The 17262-nt window shown below is 46.7% G+C and overlaps 2 long non-coding RNA genes across 2 annotated transcripts; one reads left to right on the forward strand and one right to left on the reverse strand.

Moving 5' to 3' along the window:
* Nucleotides 1-8024: 8024 nt before the first annotated feature.
* On the reverse strand, nt 8025-8849 carry LOC135367458 (uncharacterized). Its single transcript, XR_010414469.1, has 2 exons — nt 8550-8849; nt 8025-8201 (listed from the first exon to the last, which is right to left on the reverse strand). It is a non-coding gene; the product is annotated as an uncharacterized LOC135367458 (long non-coding RNA).
* Nucleotides 8850-16648: 7799 nt separating this feature from the next.
* LOC135367462 (uncharacterized) lies at nt 16649-17262 on the forward strand. Its single transcript, XR_010414470.1, has 3 exons — nt 16649-16759; nt 16820-16988; nt 17048-17262. It is a non-coding gene; the product is annotated as an uncharacterized LOC135367462 (long non-coding RNA).

Raw genomic sequence — 17262 nt, forward strand, 5'->3', positions numbered from 1 at the left:
TGCAAGAGCTTTTGTGCCCCTATTTTCTGCGGCTGAGAATTCTGGGAGTCTGCGACGGGAGTACGAACAGATGGGCCTTCCTATATGTCTTCAGACTGCCTGTACGCCATAGAACGAATAATTGCTAAAAGGGTATTCAATAATCTGTAAGGGAATATACAAGGAATATATTACACGTCCGTGAGAAAGCTGGCAGAGATTATAAAGGGATCCGGTGCGAACGTCAGACTGCTCACTGACAGCAAAACGGAAGTTGCTAAATTCACATCATTAACAGGGAAGAATGACGATTTACTTCTTGAGAATCTACTACGCCTTGCGACCCCAGCCCAGTCCTCGGACACCAGAGATGAGCTAGCACAGTTATGGGGTCTTTTCAGAGGTGTGGTAAAAGAATTGAGCAATATACTGCAGGGAAGGATCTGCGTCAGGAGACGTTAAACGTCCTAACTATGTTTCTAGATCTGGGAAACAAATGCAAGAGGTCGGACAGTAGGGCGTGACACCGTATATACATGTTTTTTCGCATCACGCCGCGATGACCCACATGCAGCAGCGCTGACTAGGATGGCCTTCTAGCCAAGGACTAGAAAAGATAAATTGCGTCTTAGAGAACCTACATCATCGGCGAACAAACAAATGGGACGCAGCATGGGATGGGCGAAAATATGTTAAAGTTGGAAGAAAATTCGTCTGCGCTACAGGCTCGGAGATATCAGAAACGTGACGTCATGTACTGGGAAGAAGATGGCATCCAAGAGGAAAGAGGCCAGGTTTAAGTGTCGAACTCAACCAGCGCGTGTCACGCATGTTAGATGTGGACTCTATGACGCGAGGTGTGCTAAGAACGGAAATCGGGAACGACGTCCAAAGATCCAGACGACGGCAAGCTGAGGCAAATGTTGCGTCACAGCTTCAGTAACATGGTTTGAAGTGCCCCCGATTATTTTGGCTTCAACGTTAAAAGGAGGACATTGTGATCGCATATGCAGCCATGCGAAGTTTTTCCCAACATGAAGACGTCACTAACTCTTATGTGTAAATCAAGTGCTTCATTCATATTTATTCAACTCATACGTGCTAGCAATCGATGCTACACAACTGACTTGTACGTGGTGCACGCAGTTGCTTATCAACTAGTTAATAAATTTTTCTTCACACCTACAGAAACAAAGATGATCGAATGAAAAAAGACGCGACAGCGAACAACACAGCCCCAAGCAGTCTGCTGAAAGCGCGAGCATGTACGACGGCTGGATCAAGATAGTAAATCTTCAGAAGAAATACGCTGATGAGACAGCACACCCGCTAGAACCCTCTCCACTGACGAAAAGAAAAGCCAGGAGTACGGCTATGGTGGGCTAGAAGGACTGGTGAGCCGTTCGGCGGTTGTCATATGTACCCGCCGATGTTCCTGCCGAGAGATGGCGCCAAGCGTATCTCGGCGCTATGCGATCTAATCGCCTCTCGCGGCTTATTTCAGTGCTACTCGTCACGTGATTACACACCTGCCGTTAACCCATGAGCGTGCCTTTTCTTTGCTCTGCATGCAAAGTGCCCCTTCAGTGTCACCTGCAAGGAGCAAACGAATGGCACACCCAGACATCAGTGCTGACATTCGTCGGCGCGTCCCCAAGTAGCAAAATGTACTGAAAGTCGAGTGCAATAGGGGTGGACGGGTAGGTGGAAGGCCTTGAACAGACCCGTGAAACTAAAGAATATTGATAAGACACATACCGTCCACCCCTATTGCACTCAACATTCAGTACATTGTGCGGCTTGGGTCCCTACCAGCCCTCGGGTCTGGGACACGTGTACTTTGATAACGATAAAGACGTGTTCGAGCAGCCGGTTCTGGCTTTGGGTAGTGATATTCGTGATATGTGCTCATCGTTCCCTTCATCTGAGCGACCTTTACCTTCCAGGTTGCGAGCTTCGGTGACGAGGGATTGTGATAGAAATGTTTAAGTCGGTGGTGGGCTATAAGCGTGAGATATACGTTAACTCCAGCTAACCAACGGAAGCGATAGAATTGCTCATTACAGTCTGCATATGAGCAGTCAGTAGAGGGAAGGAATCCGGAAGACATAGGGGACGACACGAAAATATAACGATTTATACACTTATTTCCGAATACTGGTCCCAGAAGGAACCTGGGAAGGAGTAGGGAACGTACATTCATTATATAATATATACACATAATACACTCGTATAGTGGCGACAATCCGAAAGAAACCCGCAAAAGAGGCGCAGCAAAGGGGTCCCAACTTACCTTCGCGAACGTGACAATCGGTAACACGAGTGTTCTATATTCCGGTAGTTTGACCTAAGCAGTAGCATAATGAAGTGTTCTGAGATAAAAGAGGCATTCTCTTGACTGTGATGCCTCTTAAGCGCACGTGAAAATTCCATCTAAAATCGGACGGGACGGCGACCTCAAAATATTTGTACTAAGCTCCCTTGCAAGTATACTATGATGTTGGCAAAGCCTTTGTTCTACATATAACAGCATAGACACAGTTTTGTCGGTGTTCAAATTGATTTGCAATTTGTAACACCACTCGTTGATGTGTTCTGAACTGCTTTGCAAAGGTGCGTAATATAAGGCGAGCAAGGTGAGCCATAAGCAAAGCACACAGAAAAAAAAAAGAAAGAGAGAGAGAGAGAGAGAGAACGATCGGCATATTGAGAACGCACGTTCAGACATCCCTATATTTTTCGGCATATATCGCGCGATATGTTACGCAGTCATCAGCGAATAAACATGCTTTACAATTAATGTTACTTAACATATCGCGCATATAGGCAAGAAACAGCAAAAGTCTCAAGACTGACTCCTGTCGTATACCCCAGGTGTATGGGGTTCGATCAGACAGGGAATCAGTCCCGAAGCCAATCCATGATCTTGGTATTATGTGTCAGCTTTCTATAGGGTACGTACACGGTCAAATGCCTTGGAGAGATGCAAAACCAATATTTCAATTTGTAGGTTATTATATAAAGCAAATGCAAAGTCGTGGATGAAATCAAACAGGGCCATGACAGCGGAGTAGCCCCCACGAAAGATATGCTGCAAGGAATGCTGTTACTTGATCATGATGTTAATTGTTTGGAAAAGATGTGCTTTAGCAATTCACAAAAGCTGGAAAGAAGAGAAAATTCGATACCAAAGTCGGGACTCCTGCCTTACGTATCGGTTTTATACGAGCGCATTTCCATTCGTTCGGGACAGTCCCTTCGTCCAGCGATATCTGGAAAATAATTTTGAGGAATTGCGCAGCTTACTCGGCGTACCTTCTAAGAAAATCATTCGGAATATTGTCTTGCCCAGAAGACCACAATATCGCGTCCTCAAGTAATCAGTCCCGAGACTTTTTGGACTAGCGTATCCACTTTTTTCCTTTGCCAATCTACCCGCAGAGGACTTCTTCATATTTACCTCTCACAGTGGCATAATAAGAAATAGATATACAAGTGCTGCTTTAAAGTAATGTCATAATAATAATAATTCGGGAGTTTAAGTTGTGCGACAACGGTGATACATCTATTAGGAGTTTCCCACATCTTCTATATAATCTGTTCTCTGCTGTGCGTCATTTTGTTCCTCTTTTGCTCGATGCTTTGAGTAGTCATATGACAAATTTGCTGGGAGTACGCAACAAAGACGTAGCTATAATATTTCTTTTTAGTCTCACTTAATTTCCTCATTTCCTCCTTCAGTGCCTTCGTCAAACCTGAAACGAGGGTTAGTTTCCATCGCCGTCTAATTTTGTTTATGCGACGTTTAAGATGCTAAGCTTCGCGTGTCAGCCATGGTCTTTGAGTGTAAACCTTGTCTTTTTCGTTTTCCCCGTTTTTTCCTTTATCTTTCCTTCCTACTCTTTTCGTTTTTCCCATTTTTTTTGGAATAGCAAGCCGGCTCTTCGCATGGCTAGCCTTTCCTTCTTTTTCTCTTCTTAATAAACATATTACCCCCCTCCCACTGTAAGGCTTCTTGGACACGAACTTTCTTGTGGACATGTGTACAGTGGCCTTGAAAAATTTTCAGGCCATATTAACATTTCTCGGGATGCTACAGATCCAGTTAAAATTTGTACAAGGATCTGTCCAAGGAATATCGTGGAATATCTGGATTTTAGGTCTGTCATGCTTAAATTTTATATGGTGCATCTCAAGAACCATCTTGTGATCCGAATGTCAACCAAGTACTTGGCAGTCCCATTTCCAGTGAAGGGTGTTAGGCACCAGGAACAGATCACGTATTGAAGGAGAAGACTCTTGACTTCTAGTGTACCTCATAGCAAAAGGCAATATCAAGTAGTGCATTTTCATTTATGAAGTCTCAAACTCCGGTTGGGGTTTCCTAATTTACACTTCAACATGGGACCATATACTGAACAATCATGACATTATATCCTTAACCGTGTTCAATGTCAATAGGTTTCATTTGTAACTATGTTACACCCTTTTTAATATAACCTGATGATGGCGGTGGTGAGGTAACAGAAAAAGATGGGGATATGAGTCGCGACAGAGTCGGGGCCACCCCAAGACGCCTACAAGCGACGAAAATGCAAACAGATGCACATACGGTGAACGGATCAATTACAAAATGTAGGACAAAGGTCTTAGAACGAGTGAGGATAGTATGACACAAGTGATATGGCGGTGGGGGGGGGGGGGGCACACCAAGCGGGCACTTCGCAAGTGATAGGGCAGATGTATATTACGCTTTTCAACTTGAATCTTTATAATCTATAATGACGACATTAAGGCTGTCGGTTGTGGGCCACAAACCCAGGAGGCGAATTTCCCCATTCGTTGTTATTGTATAATGTCACGCTAGCAGCGCTCTTAGGCCGCTCAATCAGTGGATAAAGTGAGTTTAACATGATGTTCTAGGAGCCCTCTGTATAACATCAATTCCATTCAAGCATTTCCGGTTAATAATACAAGTGTGGCGACAAAATAAAGAGCAAGGAAGAAGGAGCAAGGAAATAAGGAATATATTTTTCACGCTATATGTATATATATAACTCTCGCGTGGCGGTGGCTTGGTATGGAAGGGGTGAGATGATGAGTGATTGGATGATGAGGGCACTACAGGTTTATTTACATTACTATTTACAATGGATACAAGCTATAACGGAAATGAACTGGCTGGGACGATGGCTGAGTCCGGACTGCTTGGGACAGTCGAAGCGTCGCTCCCAAATTGTTCTTGGAAGGAGTCCTCTCCCCCATTTCTTGGAACTGAGGGGTCGCCCTTCGTGTGACACAGCTGTGGGGTGGAGATGATGAGGTTTTGGGGATGGCTATGTTACACGTCCCCCGCCGCCAAACTGCAGTTACGGGGGTCGAAGTACCGTCGAAGCTTGCTAATATGCACTATGTCCGTTGAGCGGTTGAGGGGAAGCACAGGTCGGTCAATCTCGTAATTGACGTTTGACACTTTCCGTAGGATTGTAAAAGGACCCTCCATGACAGGGGAGAGCTTCCCTTTATTGGGGTGCCACATTGTCTCGAGAAGAACTCGCTCGCCGGGGGAAAATTCTCCTTGCACAAATCTTTTGTCGTAGGCGATCTTGTTTTTGGTGTGGTAGCTCTCTGTGTTTTCAAGCGCTTCCCGTCGTGCTTCTTCTAGGCTGGGTCTCGGGTTGTTAATCAGGTCTGGATATGGAAGTTTCCCAAAGAGGAGAAACGATGGAGAATAGCCGGTAACTTCATGGGGTGTGTTGTTGTACTCACACACAACTTGTTCCAAAAGTTTTGGCCATGGAGTTCGAGGATTTTCATCCATTTTGCATTTTAGTCTTGTCATGATGGTCTGATTGGTTCTTTCGTTCATTCCGTTGCACTGTGGTCGTTGTGTGGACGTTGTCAGTTGATGAATGCCGTTGTTTTTCAAAAATCGTTTGAATCTACTGCCAAGGAATCCGGTACCTCTGTCTGATAGAAACTTGTTTGGTTTCCCGACTGTCATTATTTGTTGGATGCATGACACGTATGCGTCCGATGTTTCGCTCTTGTGACTGAAGGCCCATATGTCTGTCTTGATGTGACCACTCGAGCTCTGTTGTCTTCTTTTGAAATAGACGAAGCCATTTTTCGATTGGGACGTCGTCCGGTGACCCAGAGAACTTGGCGATGTTGAGATGCTTCTTTCCCGGCATTGCGGCACTGATTGAAGGTATATCCTGTCGACTCGTGTAACTCTCGCGTGGCGGTGGCTTGGTATGGAAGGGGTGAGATGATGAGTGATTGGATGATGAGGGCACTGCAGGTTTATTTACATTACTATTTACAATGGATACAAGCTATAACGGAAATGAACTGGCTGGGACGATGGCTGAGTCCGGACTGCTTGGGACAGTCGAAGCGTCGCTCCCAAATTGTTCTTGGAAGGAGTCCTCTCCCCCATTTCTTGGAACTGAGGGGTCGCCCTTCGTGTGACACAGCTGTGGGGTGGAGATGATGAGGTTTTGGGGATGGCTATGTTACATATATATATATATGACTCGGTCGTTCTACTGGTCAACAGTAAAACCGTGTGTGCAGAGAGAATACTACTGCGGTGCTACAATTTCGTTTTTTATGGCCGATACCATGTTCCTTTATAGTTACATAGGGAGCAAAAGAATTACATAACTAAGATGTGCGGTGAGGTACACTGTATAGAAAGCGCCATAGTTTAGCTAAATGACAATTTAGTTGAACAATCTACCATCGGCCTATGTTCCGTGACAAAGTGTTCCCAGCTTCCTGTACACAGCAACTCGATAATCTAGGCTGACAAGAAAGAGTGAAGAGAAAGAAACCATCAAGGAGGCGAGCTCTCGGACGCAGTAGCCGATCTTTATTTTGTTTTTCGACCCGTCTGTCATCCAAGGAAGATAAGACATGCGGCCACGTGTTTCGCAACATTCCGATATCTTTCGCTTGCAGGGATCGTCGGCTAGGCAGACGTGATGGTAGCAAAAGTCACGTGGTTTAGTTGCAAAGAACTGCGGATGCTAGTAAACAGTCAGTGCGGCAAACCAACGCAGTGCTGGTCCAAATATATTCACTATAAAAATAGTCGAGCACACATACACCGCCACACACGGCACATGTTGGACTAGTTCAACGAGAACCCGCTTGGTTCGCAGCGAGCGCATAGCGCCGGAGCTCAGGAGCTTGGCTTCAAAACAGGGGCATCGCGCATTCCATGTATTGAGTATGGCGGTAAGCACACCAGTCTTTCTAGCCCACCATAGTACGCCTGTCGAAAAGCACCCGGCATTAGGCTGCAATAGGGATGGGTTTGAGCCACTACGGCGTTAGCTGTATTAAGTATGGAAAATAAAAGACAGGAACGCAGCACGATACGTTTTTTTTTTTCGTTGTCTGAAATTGTGCTCATTTTGATAGATAGAACCGAAAGTCGCCACAAAATCGCAAATGAAACTCGAACAACAGAAGTCGTGACTTCTTAACTTTTTTTGCAGTTTCGAGGTGAACGACATATCTACAGTATCTAAAAAATGCAGATGACATTGACAAGGCAACGAGCATTACTGTGATCAAAAGGGAGCAGAGTAATGTGTTATAATACAAACGGAACACGTGACTGCCTTTTACAATTGCGCTTTCCTCCCTAGAGAGAGGCTCCTGCGTTCGCGAGGAAGCCTGACATCCTATAGCTGTATCATAATTGTCTTCAGGTATTAATAGTAGTATTGGATAAACACGACTTAACGAGCAACATGACACCTTCCTCCTCTCTCACCCCCCCTGTTACCCCCAATTTTGCAATTTGCACGCCCACCAAATTTTTTTAAAATTTTTTTTTCAATTTTTTCACTTAAAATCGCTCATACACGCATAAGAATGTGATAATAGAGCGTAGAATATAATTTTCAATTAATAAATTCAATTACTATTCATTCCAACGAGAGAGAGAGAGAGGAGGAAAATATCAAATTATCGTTAAGTCGTGTTATTCTATAATGAGACACACGAAAAGAAGCGCACATACGCATAAATGCACTTTCTAAACTCATTTAATAATTCAAGTCATTACTATACACATTCAATTCATTAATGTGTCAGTCCAGGTTCGGTAACAGCATCAGCCCATGGGCGCCGCCATTTGCAAAGCGTCACACCAGGCAGGTCGGAAAGCATCACGTCAGGTGGCAGCACCGCTGTCATCATGGGGACTTCCGTGGAATGCAGAAAGAAACAAAACAAAAAAAGTGCTAACGAGGGGAAAACACGCGCGAAAACAGGCACACACACACACAAAATTTTCACCATCGCGAATATGTGCGGGCATGCACCGACGAGTATAGCAACAAGGGTCATTGACAGAATGGCGTACAAGGGAATTGCGAACATGTTTGGGCATGCACGGACAAGAATAATAACAACAAGGGGAAGACTTTCTGCTAATCGCAACAAGGTAAATCGACAAACATACACTACTCCAATACACGCTGACAAGTAATCGCAGTTAGGGGGTAGGTAAACGCGTCAACAGAAGAGGAAGTATTAAAACGACAACTCACCGACATCCAAGCATATCTGTGTGCACACACACCGCCCTCCATCTTCTTTACATGACTAAAGAGTTCACCAGCACATCAACGGTCACGATACGAGCGACGCGCCAGACGTCCGCACCCGACGAGAGGCAAACAGAAAACTGAATCTGGCGCCCTCTCCGCGGAGCATACGTCACACGCGCGCGCGCGCGCTCGCAGCGCCACCACGTCTGCCGTCGGACGTTTCGGTTTTGGTCTCGTCGCCCTTCACGTCTCGCGCGCTCGCAGCGCCACCACGTCTGCCGTCGGACGTTTCGGTTTTGGTCTCGTCGCCCTTCACGTCTCGCGCGCTCGCAGCGCCACCACGTCTGCCGTCGGACGTTTCGGTTTTGGTCTCGTCGCCCTTCACGTCTCGCGCATGCGCTTCGAGCACGGTGGTGGGTGGTGGTGGAGGATTCGCTTTCGTTCTGACGCCCATTTCTTTACGTTTTTTATTTGGAAGCGCCGTATAAAGGGAGAGCGCGCTATCCGCGCGTTATCATTCAGACCAATACTTGGAAATGTTCAGTTACCACGCTTTGCAAACTTGTCCTCGTATCCACGCTTCTTGGGAAGAGCTGGAGAATGACTGTTTCAGCAAGGAGAGTCCCCGAAACGAGCTTGTCATCTCTGCTTTTCGCTACGTCATAGACATGGTGGCTTTTGGCAATATAGGAAAGATATCCCCAGGCCCCCTACAGGAAATGGTGCGTCGGATATACGCCCGTTACAAGAACGTCTCTATAAGCGTTCTGGATGGACCCTTCGGAGTGATCAGTGAATTTTTGAAGTCGACGAACACCGAATTCAACTACGTGTCTGCAGACATCGTGGACCTCCTCGCTCGCGCCGTTGCTCATATTAAGTATTCACTGCGGAACCAACATCATCTGCAAGCAGTCTACATTGTCAATTTTGTCACTGATTTATTGAAATACCGTTTAGTCATCGAAATGGAACGCATTAAACAGTCTGAATAACTTTGACGAGACTCTGTTGTTTTTTTCATGGAAACATCTTTATTGAATCTAAACATATACTCTTCCCTTGAGCACGTCGATAGATGCTCGCACTCTCCCTGACTTGCTCGATCCACACGAACAGAACATTACGAGAAGATCGGACATGCCAAAAAAGGTACGGGTAATCTTCATCGCAGCGACGTCATTGCGCGGGTCACTGAACCAGCACGATGTCGGAATGGTCATTCTTTTTATACATCCATTCCGCCACCACACTGCCACGATGACCCGTGCTCCTCCCGTCTTCGTCTTTTTATCGCAGTGTCGACTTTACGCTTGACTACCGGGCTAGAGGGATGGTGCAATAGACAGTCGTTTATACGTCAATTTCACCATCGTGCTAGCACGATGACCAACCACCTTCTCTTCCTGCGTCGCGCGAAAGACAGAAGCTATATTTCTGAGCTACAATTTTATTATTTTTTAGACTCTCTCGATTATTATGACAACGCGTGCACAGACTTGGTCCTTTGTTGTATTACTCAATCCCCGATGACGTTCGAGGGCTCTCTTCCGGGTTTTCCGGTGCTGCAAAAAACGAGAGTGTTTTGTTACAATGCATTGAGACACACAGAGCGGAAATTACCCTCGTATTCGCAGCTGCCGTAAGGAAAGGAACGTACGGCGTCGACCAGATAGCGCTTGTCATCGTAGGGGACCAAGCTCTTCTTGACTCTCGAAATGGTGTACATTGTTTGCTTTATGCTCTGGATGGTGCACTGCTTCTGAGAGACTGTCCTTTCATTGAACAGAGAATCTCGGTACACTTCGTGCAATAAGTGTCTCCTCACCACGTCTTTCTTAACTCCTTTCGCTCTCGCGATCTGTTTGTGTGTTCCGGCCAAGAGAATGCTGTACATTTTGGCTCGGATGGCTACGACTTCCTGAATAACTCCTCCTCCCGTTTCGTCTTTGAAGTACCCCATCTGGTTCGCGTGCTCGGCGTTGAAAAGTGGATGGTCCGGTGGATAGGAGGAGAGATCTAGCTCGTGCTGAATTTTCATCAGCTGCTCTACGAGGCTCTCGCACGTGAGAGCAAAAATTATACTGTCCGTATCTCCATAGATCAACTGCACTGGACAGGTTAAGCGAGAAAAGAGCGACTCGTAAATGAAGCTGTACATTCGGACTTTGGATATCTCTAAAATGGCAAAGCCCACGTAAAGGGGGTGCGTGCATTTGATACGACGCTGTTTCATCTCGTACAAGATGCACTTGTCACTCAGGATGTGGAAATGCTGGAAGTCGACGGAACTAGCTTTTCTGAGCGCGCTTTCTTTGTCGTAGGCTATGGTGTACCTCTTCATGCGTCTCACATTTTGAATCGTTTTCCCGAACGTGCTATTTGTTATGGTCTTATACAGTAAACGCTCGAATTTCGTGGTTGAGGCATTCCTCAATGCGAGGTTTCTATGCACGAAGGCGGACAAAAAATTGTCTTGGCGGAACGAGAGGATGGCGTGAATGTGTTTTATTTTCATGCCCAACCTCACGTAGAGAGCGAGCAGATAATAGTGCACGACGTAACTTTCTTTGTCGTAACATGTCAGTAACAATTTCCTCGTGGGTGGCGCGTTCAGTGCCAATGCCTCCTTCAAGTTCCTTTGGTAGGGGGATAGTTGACCCTCGTCCACGGTTCTGTGTTCGGGTGCCAGAGGGAAGTCCCTCGTGAGCGCGTGCAGTTCTTCGGGATAGGACAGGTCTACCACGTACACGTATCCCACTTCTGAATCGTGAGGAATTTTGAGAAAATCGATATCGCCCCAGCTGGAAGGATCGACCCACTCAAAACCACCTGTCGGAAGATGGAAAGTCATGGCATAAGCGTACAAACTGTTTACATCTAAGTACTGAATAAATTTTTTCTCTTGTTGAGGGTCGTAATCGTCGCATCCCTCGTGATTAGCCCGACAATATCTGTGGAAGCTGTTACAAATGCCTCCCCTGATTCCCTTCTCGATCGTTTCGTACATCTCACGATCGCTCATGAGCTCGAGTTTGACTTTGGTGAGCTTCAGTGCGCTGCTCCACGCGTAACTGGCGAGGGATACGGTGCGTAAGATATCTATCCCATCCGTCTCTAGCGTAATCTTCCTGAAATACAGCACGACGTCGCAGAGCTGACAGGTGTCGAGCGTGACGTAGAGACGCGTGTAATCGCCAAGGTTGCTACATTCAAAATATTCAAAAATATCACGGGCGTACTGATAGTCCTCGTCCGAGATATCTTCATCGTTCAGGTCATTTTTGAAAGCTTCCTTTGGCGGTAGCGCGGGCAAATCGTACGCTTCGAAACTGTCGACGAAGGTGTACGGATAAACGCCTTTCCTTAGGAGACAGCGGAAACGCTCATCAAACATTTGGCGCGTACAAAGGAAGGCGCTTTCGCCACCGCTCGTAAGTAGCGTTTCCACCAGGTTCGACAAGGAGAGGTTGAAAAACTGAGTGGTATCGCGGAAATGGAGATCGCCAATGCTGAACCCTCGTATTTTTTCTGTGGTAGACGCTAAGATCCACGGTTCACCCAGATTTAGAACGTGCATGTGGCGGAGAAGGGAGCTCAAATCGTATTGCAGGTTGTGCACTAACACGACGAGTTCTTTGGTGTTACGACACGTAAGGTTACACGTATCACACAGCGTCGCGACAAAATTCGAGGATCCGGGCTCTACGAAACGGGTGTGGTCATGGTGCGACACCTTCCGCGTGTCACGGTTAAATTCTACCCCACAATATTTACAGTGTGTTGCGCATTGGTGACAAAGGTGGTCTTCCGGACTCATGACCAACGGAGAGGGGAGGCGGTTCAACCTATCAATTTGTTCGCTAAATCCCTTGAGTGCGAGCAAGCATTTTTCTGGCGCGTTAGGTCCCAAATACCCATCTGCGTCCATTATTTTTCCATCGCAACTTCGCACTAGAACGATGCAGTACGAGCTCATCCTGTGCACACTCACTGCGTCCTTAACGAGCGCATCCTTTTCCAAAACGCTTTCCGTGTCCAGTACCGCGAAATAGGGGTAGGGATGCATGTGCTGTATCTTGGTGAAGGAGACGCTTTCTCCCGCTTTTGGCATTTCCAAAATCGTTTCATTTAGGTCCCGGCATAGGCGTTCGTGGCGCTCCAACGCCTCTCTCGTTAGATGCCCCTTGGTGCATTTCTCGCAATAAAAATAGTCACTTCGTCCCATGAAAGTGCTAAATTTTCTGATTCCATAGAAATGACCCCTAACCTCGAGCAAATGTACTTTATCCGTATACAGCATAGAGGGAACCCTCCCCGTGCTCACCGTCGACGTTTGCTCGTCGAACACGTAGATGTACACGGAGATTTTGTTTTTTCTCTCCCACAGGGAAATGTCTTCGTAAGTGACTGGGAAGCAGGGCGGCCAGTACGTTACGCGCGTCTCCGGATTCGTAGGATCCGTGTATTTTCTGTATCTGACGAAATCGTTGGGGTTATTTTTTAGCGGATGTAAGAGCGCCAGCACGCTATACTTGAAACACTCATTTTCGTGGTTCCACGGTAGCTTGACGTTTGTCAGGATCCTTCTTTTTTTCTTTAAGGACGCGGGAAGTTCGATAGTGCACCCAATCCGCTTCGGTTTCAAACGTATTATTTTTAGGTCGACACATTGAACGTCTCTGGAAGTGAAGCCCGACCCTTCTCTCGAATAGTTTTCGACGCGCTGCGAGGACTCTGCGATGGCAGCATTTAACGCGCCTTCGATTTCTTGACGGTTATAAACCACTCTCATGTGAAGATTTACGTGAAGGAGGTGCGAAGTTATCCCGTCGGCTCCGTCCTTAACCATGAGCGCCTTCGAGCACAGACAAAATTTGAAAGGCATGGGATAAGCTTCCAGGACGCGCATGATTACAGGAGCTATGCTCGGTAGATAGAGTCGCAAATCGTCAACGTTGTCGTCGTGCGGGGAACAGAGAAGCGTGTACCTAGTAGCCGTTCCGTCAAATGCCTCATCTGTGACAAAAAAAGGAAGGAATCGTCTCTCCGTGACGGAGGGATGATTCTCTACGACGTGTTCTCGTAATTCTACGATTCTGCGACCCTCCACGGGGACATCTTCCCATCGAAATTCTGGGCTTGCATCTGGTGTTTCAACTCCCACCCACCCAGACAGAGGAATGAAATCTGCATACGACTGATCCCCTTCCCACATGAGTAGTTCGTCTGCATTGTCGTGCCCATCTAGGGGCTCGTCGTCGTCGTCGTCGTCGTTTTCATCATCTGTTTGATTCATTACAAAAGACGGACTGATAAGTGTTTCGTCATCATCATCATCATCATCATCATTATCATCTGAAATGACTATCGGGCTGTTACCGAGATTCTCTATTCTATCCTCGTGTTCTCTTTCTACGGCCACGAGCATGGCGTCGATGGGGTCGTACTGGCATACGAGACAGCGTGGCACTGCGACCAAGCACAATCAATACGAGATTCCCCCTCTAAAAAAAAAAAAAAAAAATACTCACTCTTCCTTCTTGATAAGAAACACTTGAGGTAGTAGTTGTTTCTGTTGATGTTGTGGTTGTTGGGGAAAGGATGGACACAGTTAACGGTGCCCCTGTAGAACTTGTGCGTGATGAAAGATTGTGTCAGCGACTATCATCCCCTAAAAGTACAAAATTTAGAACAAACAGAGCAATCATCAAACACATTCGACTTACATGTTTGTTTTCAACGAAACGGTCCACGTCGTTGAGGGATGGCCCTTGCGGGCTTGCAATAATTCCTGCGAAGACTGTCTTTTTATAGTTGACACCGCTCTCCTCTTTCTCTCCCCCTCTCAGTCTTACCGGAGTGAAATCGACACTTGCGTTCCAAGCTCCACCTTTTTTTTTTTCTGTCGTAACCGTCGTTTCGATGCTCCTTGATTTTTGTTGTCTTGTTGTTGTTGTTGTCACCGTAACCATTGTTTCGAAGCTCGTTGCTTGTACATGAAGGCAATTGATGTTCTCAGGCTGGAACACAGAAGATGAGGGTTCGTGTCCAGCCTCCTGTTTTCATCACGTTGCTTGTGGTTGTTGTAACCGTTGTTTCGAAGCACGTTACCACGTGCAAAAAAAAAAAAAAAAAGAAGGGAGGGTCTAGGATGAAATCAAAAGCACCGTTAGGAAGACAACTTTTCTTTAACGAGTATCCTAACCTAGCGTCCTCGCCCTACGTCCCCCGCATCATCCTCCGGGTCGTGCACTATCAACCTGCTAATATAGAATCACGAGAGTGATTATCTTGTCAAAAATAAAATAATAAAGAGCTTACTGGATTACGAATTGGGGTCCGCTTCGCCTGTGCGCGCAGGTATTCCACTGGAAGATCAGTGAGTGCATAATCTCCTCGATCATTCCAGTGGATAGGGGGATGGCCTCATCGACATCGAGGTCGGTGAGGTCATCCACCAGGCTCCTGGGCACTGACACAAGGTTCTGGTATAACGGGTGGCGATGTAGACCCCTGCCCTCCCATTCCACCCTGTAATAGGCGAGGAGGATGGTGTTGAGGGCCTCCTCAACGGCGTCGTCCAGGGGGAAAACGAGGAACTCCAAAAAGTCCTCGAAGACCACCCTGGGGACGTCGTTGTAATCCACGAGTTGGAAGAACAGCGACACGATACCCAGGATGGTGTACCCTATGCAAATGTTAAATAAATAAATAAATAAACAACACTTTCTATGATGATGAGCACTCACCACTCGACGGCTCCATGACCCGCAACAAGTGCGTCACACTTTCGAAACGCCTCATCGCGAATTTCGGATGGACGTTTCGAATGAAGACTAACTGGTTGACTGACTGAGTGCATGTTGGGTAGGTTGCTCCCACATATTCACTTGTCATGCTCAGGTTGCACGGTTTCGTATTCCTCTATTGAGCAGGGTTCTCACGAACGATTAGCTAGCGCGCGCGAGAGAGAGAGAGAGAGAGAGAATGAAGACAGGGAAAATTTTTATTCGGTATATACAGTTATTCGACCTCGTCGACGTCTCCTCCTTGCTCCTCCTCCTCCTCGTCATGTTCATCGAGGATCCAAGGGTCGTGCCTATAGAAATAAACAAAAAGAATGAAACATCGAACAAGAAAGATCTCTCGGAAAACTTACGGGATTTGCGTTCGCATCCACCGTTCGAGGATGTCTCTCCATCCCGCACTGCTCACTTGGTTCCACTGAGTGGTGAGGGACCGGAGGAGGCGCTCTGCGGCCTCAAAACTTAGGGGAAGATTACCTTCAAGACAGAGCTCTCCCTCTAAGTTTCGGGGGAGTCTAAAAAATAGCTCTCCGTCCAGTCCCCGACGCATAGCAATCTGCGTCCACTCAGTCACGTAGTAGCCCATGAAAACTGCCACCGTTGCGTCCTGAATTTCAACGTCCTCACTGAACGTGAAGCACTGAAAGAAGGCCTCCACGTCCATGCGGGGGACGTCGCACCCCGTCGCCGGTATCAGTTGGAAGAACGCTTCTACCACTGCGATAACTGTAAACCCTACAGAAATGCATGAAATAAAATAAATAAATAAATAAACAAGACGCTATACAATGTCGAACAGACTTACCAAAGAGGGGACGGATGTGGACAAGGAGGTCGAAGATGGATTGGAAACGACGAGCCATATCGCTTGGTAGGTTGGTTGGTTGGTTGGTTGATGATAGGCAGGGAATAGAAGATGAGGTGGCAAGAGGAACGGTCCATCTTATAACCGTGCTTTCTCACGCTCGCATGCATCCGGCGTAATAGTATCGCTTACGGGAAACCGCCATTTTCTCGTTCAATATGACGCGCGCGCGCGCGCGCGCAAATTCAAATGTTAATAAGACAGTTGTTATCGTTGCTTCCAAATGATGGTTCTGACCGCTGTTTCCAAACATGTCCCAACACGTTCAAGGACGATAGAGAGAGAGGGAATAAACGTTAGTATAAATTTCGAAGCAGTAGCGACAGTTTGAGCAATCGTATAGAAAACCATGCTCAGCTTGGAAGATCCTCGTAAGTGATGGCCGTTTTGAGAAAAAAAGTTTGTTTCAAGTGTTTCGTTTTCAGTTTTCAACAACTTTGCGGCTCGTGAAGTCGGTTTCTTCCCACCTCACGTGTTTCGGGAGATTGGCAGCGCACGCTTCTTCTGCACCAACTGCGGTGGTTTGTGGTCCAAAGGTACGCTTCCTCGTTATTTTTTTTTTTTAATGCGTTCTATAACCAGTCACATTTTTTCAGAGCAAAAGCATTGGACGGACCGATTGATTCGACCGTTTCTCGGCTGTCGGACGGTACCGTTCGACGTGCATTGTAAAGGAATTCGTCTCGTAAAGCAACAAGAACAAGAAGAAGAAGAAGAAGATGGAGGAGATGGATCATCAGTGTCACTCTGTGACTGAAGAAGACTGTGCGTGTATCTGTTTTTTTTTTTTTTAAATACGTGCTTCTTACACTCCTTTCGTGCAGATTACGAATGGCTACTGACGGGAGATCTGCCCTTGGTCCTAACCTTCAAGCCTCCTCCGAAGACGTTCTTTTTGCGGATTGGTGATCAGCTGAGAACCTGTCGTTGCGGTGGACTTTGGTCGAGAAACCCCAGCCATTGGTTAGACTCGAGCCTTCGCCCGTATTTGGGCTGTCTTCCCGGCTACGAAACCAAAGCTGGAGGCTAACTCTCTCTC

The sequence above is a fragment of the Ornithodoros turicata genome, chromosome 1, assembly GCF_037126465.1.
Source record: "Ornithodoros turicata isolate Travis chromosome 1, ASM3712646v1, whole genome shotgun sequence".
Lineage (NCBI taxonomy): Eukaryota > Metazoa > Arthropoda > Arachnida > Ixodida > Argasidae > Ornithodoros > Ornithodoros turicata.